General features: G+C 55.6%; 1 non-coding gene and 1 pseudogene across 1 annotated transcript; both read left to right on the forward strand.

The window, feature by feature from the left end:
- The first annotated feature begins 8,364 nt into the window (after positions 1-8,364).
- LOC146829113 (18S ribosomal RNA) lies at positions 8,365-9,989 on the forward strand (annotated as a pseudogene).
- An 886-nt stretch (positions 9,990-10,875) lies between these two features.
- On the forward strand, positions 10,876-11,029 carry LOC146829114 (5.8S ribosomal RNA). The gene has a single exon (XR_014962345.1). It is a non-coding gene; the product is annotated as a 5.8S ribosomal RNA (ribosomal RNA).
- Positions 11,030-11,264: the final 235 nt, after the last annotated feature.

The following is an 11,264-nucleotide window of genomic DNA, read 5'->3' on the forward strand; positions in this document are numbered from 1 at the left end:
GGCAGAATGCATCCTAAGTGAAGTAAACTTCATTGTGTTAGGCAACCTCAACGTACATTTCAAAGATGGTGAAGATATTACGGCAACTAGATCAAGACCTTGCAGCATTACAATTCAATTTGATTACTTAATTTGTGACCCCAGCCAGGGCCACTTATTGGATTCTGTTTTTTCTAATCTTAACCAGTTAGACAGGGAAGATGCCCTTCCAGTTCAATGGTCAGATAATTTTATCATCCGGTTCTGGTTTAGTATTCCCATGAGGCTGAAAGAAATCCCACATGGCAAGATCAGGAGACTGTGGAAAAAACCTCATAAAAGTAAATGGCAAACTATATTAAAGGACTGCATCCCAACCGAGGGGAGGACATGGCTATAATGTATACCACATTCGACAATTGGCTAACAGAGTCACTTGACTCTTTTATCCCTTATAAAGCTTTGACTCGTAGAGGGAGAGATGGCTGCGTTCCATAGTACCCTCCAAAGCTGGCAGGGCTTAAGAAAGAATCAAAGAAAATAGAAAGACTATGGAGAAAGGAGTATGACCCAAGCAACAAAATAATATATAGAAAATCAGTAAACAAGTACCAGCAGGCAATAAGCAGACTGGAGTCTCCTATTTTAGTACTAAAATTGAAGGCGCTAGCAATTTTTCACAAGAGCTATATAAAGTAGTCAATACCCTTATGACAATACTTGCTTGTATAGCAGCCCCTCCGACTTTAGCACAATTTTAGATAAATATGTAAATACACTTCTTTCAATTTTTTTAGAAACTCACTCCATCCTTCATCCCACCCAGATGGGCTTTAGACTCGAAATTACCACTGAGAGCGCACTGTTGATGGCCGTGGTGGAGCTGCTGGCCATCCTAGAGCTGGGTGGCTCCGCGGCCATGATCATGCTAGATTTCAGTGCTGCCTTAGACACTGTCTCTCATTGTATCCTGGGTTAAATACTGGAAAATGTTGGCATCACAGAACCTTCAAGATTTGCGATGGACCTTTTCTCTCAGCTATTTTTCCCATCAAATGCAGAGTACTGCATGGCTCTTCATTATGTCTGACTTTTTTAAGGCACACATCCTCCAGGTGGTAAAAATAGTGCAAACCCACAGTTTAGACTTCGTCTCCTATGCTGACGATACTCAGCAGGTCCTTTCGCTAACACCTGAAACTCAACAGGCATCCACAGGCTATATACCTGTCTAAAGAAGTAACTGAGTGGACGTCAGCCAGCAATTTAAAACTTAACAGGTGAAGACTTAAGTGCCGTTTGTCAGCAAAAGCACATCCTGCTGGAAAGAACTGCTCTGGCCTCAATGTCTTGGAGGGCAGCCAGTTCCTTCTAAAACCGTAAAAAGCCTGGGTTTCTGGCTGGACAGTAAAGTCACCATGGATGCCCATGCCAAAAAGCTGTCCGCAATCTGTCTAGGACTATTAAGTATGCTAAGGAAAATTATGCAGTGGGTTCCTCTCTCATCCAAGAGGATAATCATACAAGTATTGATTAACACCCACCTTGATTACAGCAGTTCCTTATTTTTGGGAAGTCCTCAAAATTTCCTAAAACGTCTACAGGTCATTCAAAATGCTGCAGCACGGTCATTGTTTAAGATTGCCAAACACCATTCCACTGCTCCAGCATTGGCTGCACTTGACTGGTTCCCAATTCAAAAAAGGGTCCTTTTCAAAGTCCTTTGCATGGCTCATCGAGCTATGCAAGGAAAAGGTTCAGTTTTACATACCCAGAAGATCATTACCCTCTGAGAGCTCTAACTTGCTGACCATCCCCAAGGTCAAGAGAGCCAGGTGTGACATTTACCTATTTGTCTTCCATGTTATGGAATGCCCTCCCAGTCAAACGAAGACAAATGCAGTCCGAAACTGCCTTCAGGATACTATTAAAGAAAGATCTATACTGAATTTCAGCCTGATTCGCCTAGGTTTTGCAGGTGGGCTGTCTCAGCGCCAGGAGGTCCTCTGGGGTAGCTGTGTGCTATATAAAACACAGTGCTTAGAATAGATTAAGGCAGGTTACATGGTACTTAAAAGCAGGATTTGTAATAGGTTAAGCCCCAAAACATTATTTTACTATAGAAAGGCTGACTGTTCAATAGAAAAACACTAGGATACACTATTACATTTAATAATGCCAACGTTTGGTTAGAGAACAGGTCAAAATATAATTCAAATACTCTTTGTAATAGTTATTCAAAACCCAATTTACTGGTATATTCATATTCTTAATAACATACTTTCAGGAAGTTACCTTTTCCCTGCCTATCGACTCTGGCGGTCTATTTGAATAAGCTTCAACTGTCAACTGGCAGTTGAATGAAGAGTTAAAACTGCTCCCATGAGGGTGGGAGGGGTTATGCTTCCTCTGGCGGATGACCAGAACTTGATTAATTTCAAAGAAGCTAATATGAGCTGACACCTGGGAAGGGTCCTTCATAATTCTGCCAGCCAGGTAGTCGCAAATCTCGATGGGAGGGGAGCTGCCCCCAAAAATCATTTATAGTGACCACAGAGGAAATGTTGATCATTTCGCTGGCCACACGTCTGGGGTGGGCATGCATGCTCTGCCCAGGGGAACAAAGGTTTTGCCATTTTGAATTTAAGCAGAGAGTGAGATTGTGGGATTATTTGCTGCAGGACACACAGGAAGTGCTGCAAATGTGGGTAGGTTAACCCCTCAGGACTTTTAAACTATTGCTTAGGGAGGGGACAGGAGACACCCACACCCACAAACAGCTGCCAGACATAAAGGTGCCACCATCAATAAGCTGCTCAGAATACTATTCAATCTGTGAAAGATGAGAAGAGGATTGAATTTGCCTGTATGAGAACTGAGAAGAGCCTAGAAAACTGGACCTGCTCTATGTGTTGCACCAAGGACAAAGAAGTGGACTCCAAGCATCATATGGCTGACCTTGTGTTTCAAGTTACAGTGATACAGTGAGCTACAAGTGCACTTTACTGAACAGCCCAGAGGACTAGTTCATACTAGACTTATCCTGAAACCTTCTGGTGGCCACAAGTGATGTTCCTGAAGTCCCGAAACCCATGGCCTGTGTCAATGTGAACTCCTACTACCATATCTTGAAACCTGAAACTTGGAATCTTTTTGCCTCCAGAGGCCCCTGAAGGACTGGGACTATCCTGCCAAGCTGATCCGACTAAGATGCATTGCTGCTGGGTTGAAGATTGAGGTTACACCTGCTCTGAGCTTGTCTGCAGCACAATATCCCATTGAGCTGGACCTAGCAGAGAAAGGATGTGGCCTCATGGTGCCCTTTTGGGCTACAGACTTCAATCTTGCCCCAGTGGAAGAATACGAGCATCAAAAAAGTGAATGAATCTGAACGTCGAAATCATCATCGGGCAGCAGCTCCAAAAATATCCTGACAGTGAGAGACCTTTGTTGTGAGCAGAATTCAAATGTCTCCCCTCTGTCAACAGCTTCAATGTGACCTCATCCACTAGCTATCCAACATCATGGAGGCCTCTTTGGCAAATTTATAGTCTAAGTCCAAAATTAAAACCTCTGACTGGGTCAAACATGCTTTCTGTATCAAACAAATGCTCCATTGCAGTCTGGCTTATCTCAGCCCCAGTGCAGCTGAATGATCATGTTTGGCATGTAACCATTTTAAACTTCAGACGTTCTAAATATCACTAGTCCCCTTATTGGGATTTTGTCATTTGGTGTCATTTTATTTATTATGTTATTATTTTGCCCTAAATTGGTTTAAGAATTATCTTCTGTTGGGTTTTGACTTTATTACTGTTTTTGTGCTGCATACATTTTTTACCCCTTGCCTTTAAGTTAAGCCTTTGTGTTCTGTAGCATAGTGTTAGAAATGGAGTGTTTAGTTGTCAGAGGTAAGTACCTTTGTCCAAGTAGGAACCCTTGCTTCTAGTCAGGTTAAGGTGGATACACACATTAGAATAACCCCCGCTTACCCCCTAGGTAGCTTGGAATGAGCAGACAGGCTTATCCCAAAGGCAATGTGTGAAGTATTTGTATTAAAAACACACAGTAATACAGTGATAACTAGGGCTGGGCAGACTTTGCGTAGTCCCACTACGCAGAATTTTGAAGAAAATTGTGGAAAACGAGCGCACGTCCTGAGTAGGGCTGGGCTGACCTTGCATAGCACAACTACGCAACATTTTGAGAAAAATTGTGGAAAACGAGCACACAACCTGAGGGGCCATGTGCCCGGGCCAGGGGTCCCTCGTGCTTGGGCAGGTTCCCCGATCTCTCCGGCCTGGCTGGGTTGAGAAGCAGGGACCGGCCTGTGCCTCCTGAGTTTCGGTCAGGGCCTGGGAGCCAACGTCCTGCAGCCTGCCAAGTGTCCATCTGCCCGGGACAAGGGTCCCTGGTGCAGAGCACCCGAGCCCTGCAGGGGCAGGCGGGAGCCCTACCGCTATGACTCGGCGCTGGCAGATGGGAGTCCTTTCGGTCCCGGCCATCTGGTCGCACCTTTCCCTCTGCCATCTGGTCGCACGCAATGCTTTCTAATGGGGCGATCAGATGTCCGGGCTGTCCTGGAAGTCCAGATGGGGGCTCAAACACCTCCCCGATCCTAGCCAGGGGTCCAGGAGGCCGGGCTGGTCCACGCCCTGGGTTCCCTCCGTCACTTGGTGCGCACGGGTACCCAGAAAGAGGGGTAGCCTTCCTCCAGATTACTAAGGGCAGGGTATGCCGGGACACCCCTCTTGGGCTGGCGGTTCTCTGCCGGGGACCAGATGGGTTATGCCCGGGCAACACCTCCCAGGCATCCGGGGCTCCCTCCTCCGGCCCACAGCATGGCAAAGTGCCCGGGACGGGCTCGATGGGTCACAGGGCGTCCGGGCCCCGGGAGCTCCTGCGGGCCTCCCCATGCCTGAGGCCCAGCGTGAGGGCTCCCCGAGCCCTGCAGCCCCCGAGACCTGCAGGCCCCGTGCCCTGCAGCCCTGGAGTAACGCAGCCCACGAGCCCTGCAGCCCTGGAGCCTTGCAGCCCCGGAGCCCCGGAGCCCTGCAGCCCCCAAACCCTGCAGGTCCAGAGCCCTGCAGCCCCCAAGCCCTGCAGTCCCCATGCCCTGCAGCCCCGAGCCCTGCAAGAGCAGGTGGGAGCCCTCCTGCGATGGCTCGGGCGGGCAGATTGGCATCATTTTAGTCCTGGCGATCTGGTCGCACCAATCCCCTCGGCCATCTGGTCGCACGCAATGCTTTCCAATGGGGCGACTAAATGGCCGGGCCGGCCTGGAAGTGCTGATTAGGGCTCATTCGCCTCCCTGATCCCAGCCAGGGCTCCAGGATGTCGGGCGCCTCGGCGCCTAGGGTCCCCTCTGTCACTCGGTGAGCACGGTTTATCAGAAAGGGGGGTAGCCTTCCTCCGGATTACTATGGGCAGGGTATGCCGTGACGCCCCTCCCGGGGATGATGGTTCTCAGGTGGGGACCAGATGGGCTGGACCCAGACGATACCTCCCAGGCATCCAGGGCTCCCTCCTCCAGCCCGCGGTGAAGCAAAGTGCCCTTGAGTCCTGCAAGGACAGGCGGGAGCCCTCCCACGAAGGCTCGGGCAGGCAGATAGGCGTCCTTTCTGTCACGGTCATCTGGTCACACCTTTCCCCTCGGCCATCTGGTCGCACGCAATGTTTTCCAATGGGGTGACCAGATAGCCGGGCTGCCCTGGAAGTCCTGATGAGGGCTCATTTGCCTGCCCGATCCCAGCCAGGGCTCCAGAAGGTCGGGCACGTCCGCGCCTAGGGTCCCCTTAGTCTTGCAGTGTGCACAGGTTACCAGCAAGGGGGGTAGCCTTCCTCCGGATTACTAGGGACAGGGTACTCTAGGCCTAGCGGTCCTCAGCCGGCAGCTGGAGGGGCCAGGATGCTGCCCCAGCCCTGGGTCCATCCCTGGGCCTGCCGCGTGGCAGGTTCCCCTGGATGGGGTCCGGTGGGACCAGGGAGCCTCCCCCTGCTGGGCTGAGTCCAAGGGCCCTGGGGAGGGCAGCCTCCCCACTCCAGGCTCTGTCCTCGGTCCTGCTGTGTGGCAGGTTGCCCGAACGAGGTCCCGCGGGCGCATGGAGGATTCCCCTTCACCTCTGGGCCTGGGTCCCCCCACCCCGGGCTCTGTCCTGCCATGTGCCAGGGTGCCCAGGACAGGGTCCGGCAGGCCCGGGGAGGAGTCCCCTGCGCCTCCGGGCCTGGGAGCCCCAGCTGGGTCCAGGGGCCCTGGCTGGGCCCCGTGTCGGGGTCTCTGGCCCTGGGCCCCATCCCCCGGCCTGCCGCACTGCCAAAGGCCCGGGGCGGAGTTCCATTGTGCCTGGGGAGCCTTCCATTGCTTGGCTGGGTTCAGGAGCTCTGGCCGGGGCCCCTGAGGGCCCCGGTGAGGGTGGCCTCCCCACCCCGGGCTCCGTCCTCAGTCCTGCCGCGTGGCAGGGTGCCCGGGATGGGGTTCGGAGGGCCCGGGGAGGCGTCCCCTGTGCCTCTGGGCCTGGGAGCCCTGGCTTGGTCCAGGGGCCTGCCGGGCCCCGGGTCGGGTGCTCCGGCCCTTGGCCCCGTCCCCCGGCCTGCCGCACTGCCAAAGGGTCGGGGTTCCGTTGTGCCAGGGGATCCTCCCATTGCTTGGCTGGGTTCTGGAGATCCGGCCGGGGCCCCTGAGGGCCCAGGTGAGGGCGGCCTCCCCATCCCGGGCTCTGTCCTTCGTCCTGCCGCATGGCAGGGTGCCCGGGACGGGGTCCAGAGGGCCGAGGGAGGCATCCCCTGCGCCTCCGGGCCTGGGAGCTCCGGCTGTGTCCAGGGGCCCCACCGGGCCCTGGGTCAGGTGCTCCGGCCCTGGTCCCCGTCCCCCGGCAAGCTGCTCCACTTTCGCGCCTTGGGTCCCCTCTATCACCTCGTGTGCACGGATTACAAGAAAGGGGGGTAATTTTCCTCCGGATTACCAGGGAGAGGGTCTGTCAGACCTCCATGAGGTCCGGTTATTCTGAAACAGGGGAGATGGTCCTTTTTCTCCGAGTTTGCTCTGTTAGACCTCCGTGAGGTCCGGCAATGCTGAGACGGGGAAGGCAGCACCCGGGCCCGCCCACTGGGGCCCCCAGGGGCCCGGGTATGCACCTGCCTCTCAGCCCCTTCCCGATGGTCCTTTTTCTCCAAGTTAGCTCAGTTAGCTCTCCGTGAGGTCCAGCGATGCTGAGACGGGGGAAGGCAGCACCCAGGCCCACCCGTCGGGGCCCCTAGGGGCCCGGGTACACACCTGCCTCTCAGCCCCTTCCCGATGGTCCTTGTTCTCCGAGTTTGCTCAGTCAGGCCTCCGTGAGGCCTGGTGATGCCGAGTGGGGGAAGGCAGCACCGGGCCCGCATGCCGGGCCCCCAGGGGCCCGGGTATGCACTTGCCCCTCTGCCCCTTCCCGATGGTCCTTTTTCTCTGAGTTTGCTCAGTTAGACCTCCGTGAGGTTTGGCGATGCTGAGACAGGAAAGGCAGCACCTGGGCTCGCCCGCCGGGGCCCCCAGGGACCCAGGTACGCACCTGCCTCTCAGCCCCTTCCCGATGGTCCTTTTTTTCCGAGTTTTCTCAGTTAGACCTCCGTGAGGTCCGGTGATGCTAAAACGGGGGATGGCAGCACCCGGGCCCGCCTGCCGGGGCCCGGTTACGCACCTGCCTCTCAGCCCCTTCCCGATGGTCCTTTTTCTCTGAGTCCGCTTGCCCCGGGAGCAGGCAAGGATGCTAAGCCAGCATACCCCCTGCGCAGGGTGACCTACCAGGGGATGCACCAGCCGTACTCTGATCGATTGGGCACTCTCGGTCCGTTTAGGGATGGACTGCTTGGCCATCCTCGGCTGTTGTTTTGAGTAAAGCGCTTCCACCCCACATGGACTGTCCAACTCAAGGGCCTGCCACCTGGCGGGAGACCCTACCCAGCAGAGCGAAGGCTGAGTGGCCCGGCAGCTCGTGCCCCCCAGGTGCCTGACCCGAGCAGGAGGGGTCGGGTTGCGCCAGGCCCTTGGATGCTGCTGCTCAGTAGGTCCGAAGGCCCCGCCCGCCACCCCATCACCCCTCTCTGCCCAACACATTTCCACAGCAGCTCAGAACGACTGTTCTGAGTGGTGCTGCTGCCGCCAGGCTCCGGCACCCCTGCGTCTCGCTCAGGCTGCACCTCGGCCTGCCTCTCCCTCCCGGGGGAGACGGCTGGGCCTGCCGGTGCCCATGCGACTGCACCTCTCCACACCCCTCCAGTGATTCCTCCTGCCCAGGCAGGTTGGCTCCTTTCCCTGGCAGGCTCCAGAGAGGGAGGGGTGCGTGAAGGCTTCCGGTCGGGAAGATGGGCAGATGGGCACGCGGCACCCACCCCGTCAGCAGATGCAGCTACCTGTTTGATCCTGCCAGTAGCATATGCTTGTCTCAAAGATTAAGCCATGCACATGTAAGTACACACAGCCGGTACAGTGAAACTGCAAAGGGCTCATTAAATCAGTTATGGTTCCTTTGATAGCTCCATCTGTTACTTGGATAACTGTGGTAATTCTAGAGCTAATACATGCCGACGAGCGCTGACCTCCCGGGATGCGTGCATTTATCAGACCAAGACCAATCTGGGCTCACCCGGCCGATTTGGTGACACTAGATAACCTCTGGCCAATTGCACGTCCCCGTGACAGCGATGATAAATTCGGATGTCTGCCCTATCAACTTTCGATGGTACTTTCTGTGCCTACCATGGTGACCACGGGTAACGGGGAATCAGGGTTCGATTCCGGAGAGGGAGCCTGAGAAACGGCTACCACATCCAAGGAAGCAGCAGGCGTGCAAATTACCCACTCCCGACTCGGGGAGGTAGTGACGAAAAATAACAATACAGGACTCTTTCGAGGCCCTGTAATTGGAACGAGTACACTTTAAATCATTTAACGAGGATCCATTGGAGGGCAAGTCTGGTGCCAGCAGCCACGGTAATTCCAGCTCCAATAGCGTATATTAAAGTTGCTGCCGTTAAAAAGCTCGTAGTTGGAACTTGGGATCGAGCTGGTGGTCCGTCGCAAGGCGAGCTACCGCCTGTCCCCCCCCTGCCTCTCGGCGCCTCCTTGATGTTCTTGACTGAGTGTCCTGGGGGTCCTTTGAAAATATTAGAGTGTTCAAAGCAGGCCGGTCACCTGAATACTTCAGCTAGGAGGTTCGAAGACGATCAGATACCATCGTAGTTCCAACCATAAATGATGCCGACTAGCGATCCGGCGCCGTTATTCCCATGACCCACCGAGCAGCTTCCGGGAAACCAAAGTATTTGGGTTCCGGGAGGAGTATGGTTGCAAAGCTGAAACTTAAAGGAATTGACGGAAGGGCACCACCAGGAGTGGAGCCTTCCAGCTTAATTTGACTCAACACGGAAACCTCACCCAGCCCGGACACTGAAAGGATTGACAGATTGATAGCTCTTTCTCGATTCTGTGGGTGGTGGTGCATGGCCGTTCTTAGTTGGTGGAGCGATTTGTCTGGTTAATTCCGATAATTAACGAGACTCCTCCATGCTAACTAGTTATGCGACCCCCAGCGGTTGGCGTCCAACTTCTTAGAGGGACAAGTGCCGTTCAGCCACACGAGATCGAGCAATAACAGGTCTGTGATGCCCTTAGAGGTCCGGGGCTGCACGAGCGCTGCACTGAATGGATCAGCGTGTGTCTACCCTTCGCCGTCAGGTGCGGTTAACCCGATGAACCCTGTTTGTGATAGGGATTGGAGATTGCAATTATTTCCCATGAACGAGGAATTCCCAGTAAGTGCGGGTCATAAGCTCACGTTGATTAAGTTCCTGCCCTTTGTACACACCGCCCGTCGCTACTACCGATTGGATGATTTAGCGAGGTACTCGGATCGACCCCGCCGGGGTCGGCAATGGCCCTGGCGGAGCGCCGAGAAGACGATCAAACTTGACTATCTAGCGGAAGTAAAATTAGTAGCAAGGTTTCCGTATGTGAACCTTCGGAAGCATCATTAACGGCGGAGCGGCCCGAGAGACCGACGGCGCCAGCCTGAAGCCCTCGGCTGCCTCCTGGAAGCACATACCATAGGCATAGGGGCCCGGCCCTGCCCTGGTGCGCCCTGGCCGGCGGAGCGGTCTGCAGCTGCATGGGTCGCTCGGGTGAGGACTGGGCCTTTGGCGGGCCTCTTCCACCTGGGAGGACCTGACCGAAGTGTGAGGGACCGGGGGTGGGGGCTGTCCCCTTTCCCTTTCTGGGAGGGGCACAGTGAGACGGAACCCAAGCTCACCCGGCACCACCCCCGCAGTGGGGGTAAACCGAATGACAGTGGGCTGGTACCACCCCTCCTAGAAGGTCCTGCTGCTGGCTGTGCCCTCCTGCACCCAATGTCCCGGCCCAACCGAGATCCGGGCGATTGAGGTTGGGCCCTTCTCGTGTGGCAGGGCAGCCTGGAAGAGAAGGGGCTGAGGGCCTGTGAGGGGACCCCGGCTCCTCTCGGTGGGAGGCGTGCGGGATGGGTGGGGTGGGCTCTACAAGCCAGCTTGTTGCATGGCTCGGGGCCACCAGCCAACGGATGGCTGAGGTGCAGGTGGAGCGATGCTCCCTCAATGCCAGGTACCCGGTTTGACCCGGTCCTGTGTGGCCGGGCCGAGGGGTTTGAAGACTCGTGCGGTCCCTCCCGGTTACTCCGGGAGGGACCAGCATCTGTGAGGCTGCCTGCTCCTAATGCACCATGAGCCCCCTTCCTCACCTGTGGGTGGGTGGGGGGACTCCTGGGCTGGGCGCCTGGCAATGTTTTTTCTCACAACGGTGCAGTCTGACTCCCAGAGGGGTAGCCTTGAATGAGGCACCCGTTTCTCCTGCGCCCGCAGGTGGGTGAAAGTTTTTGAAAAGTTGACTGTGACTCTTGGCGGTAGATCACTAAGCTTGCGCGTCAATGAAGACCGCAGCTAGCTGTGAGAATTAGTGTGAATTGCAGGACACCTTGATCATCGACACTTCGAACGCACCTTGTGGCCCCGGGTTCCTCCCGGGGCTACGCCTGTCTGAGGGTCGCTCGAACGTCAATCATCCCGGGGCTTCCCCGGGACGCGGCTGCAGCCGTCGCAGGGATAGCTCCGGTTCCCCTTCGTTCCCCCACAAGTTCAGACCCCCCGATCACCCGTGGCAGGGTCCCTGAGAAGGGGTCTGGCGACCAGTCCGCCCTGGGCCCATCCTGGGGCAGCTGGCTGCGTGCCGTGTATGGCTGTCTGTGGTGTCCCACCGGCTGCCCATGTGCCTGAGGCGCCCA

The sequence above is a fragment of the Triturus cristatus genome, chromosome 5_2, assembly GCF_964204655.1.
Source record: "Triturus cristatus chromosome 5_2, aTriCri1.1, whole genome shotgun sequence".
Lineage (NCBI taxonomy): Eukaryota > Metazoa > Chordata > Amphibia > Caudata > Salamandridae > Triturus > Triturus cristatus.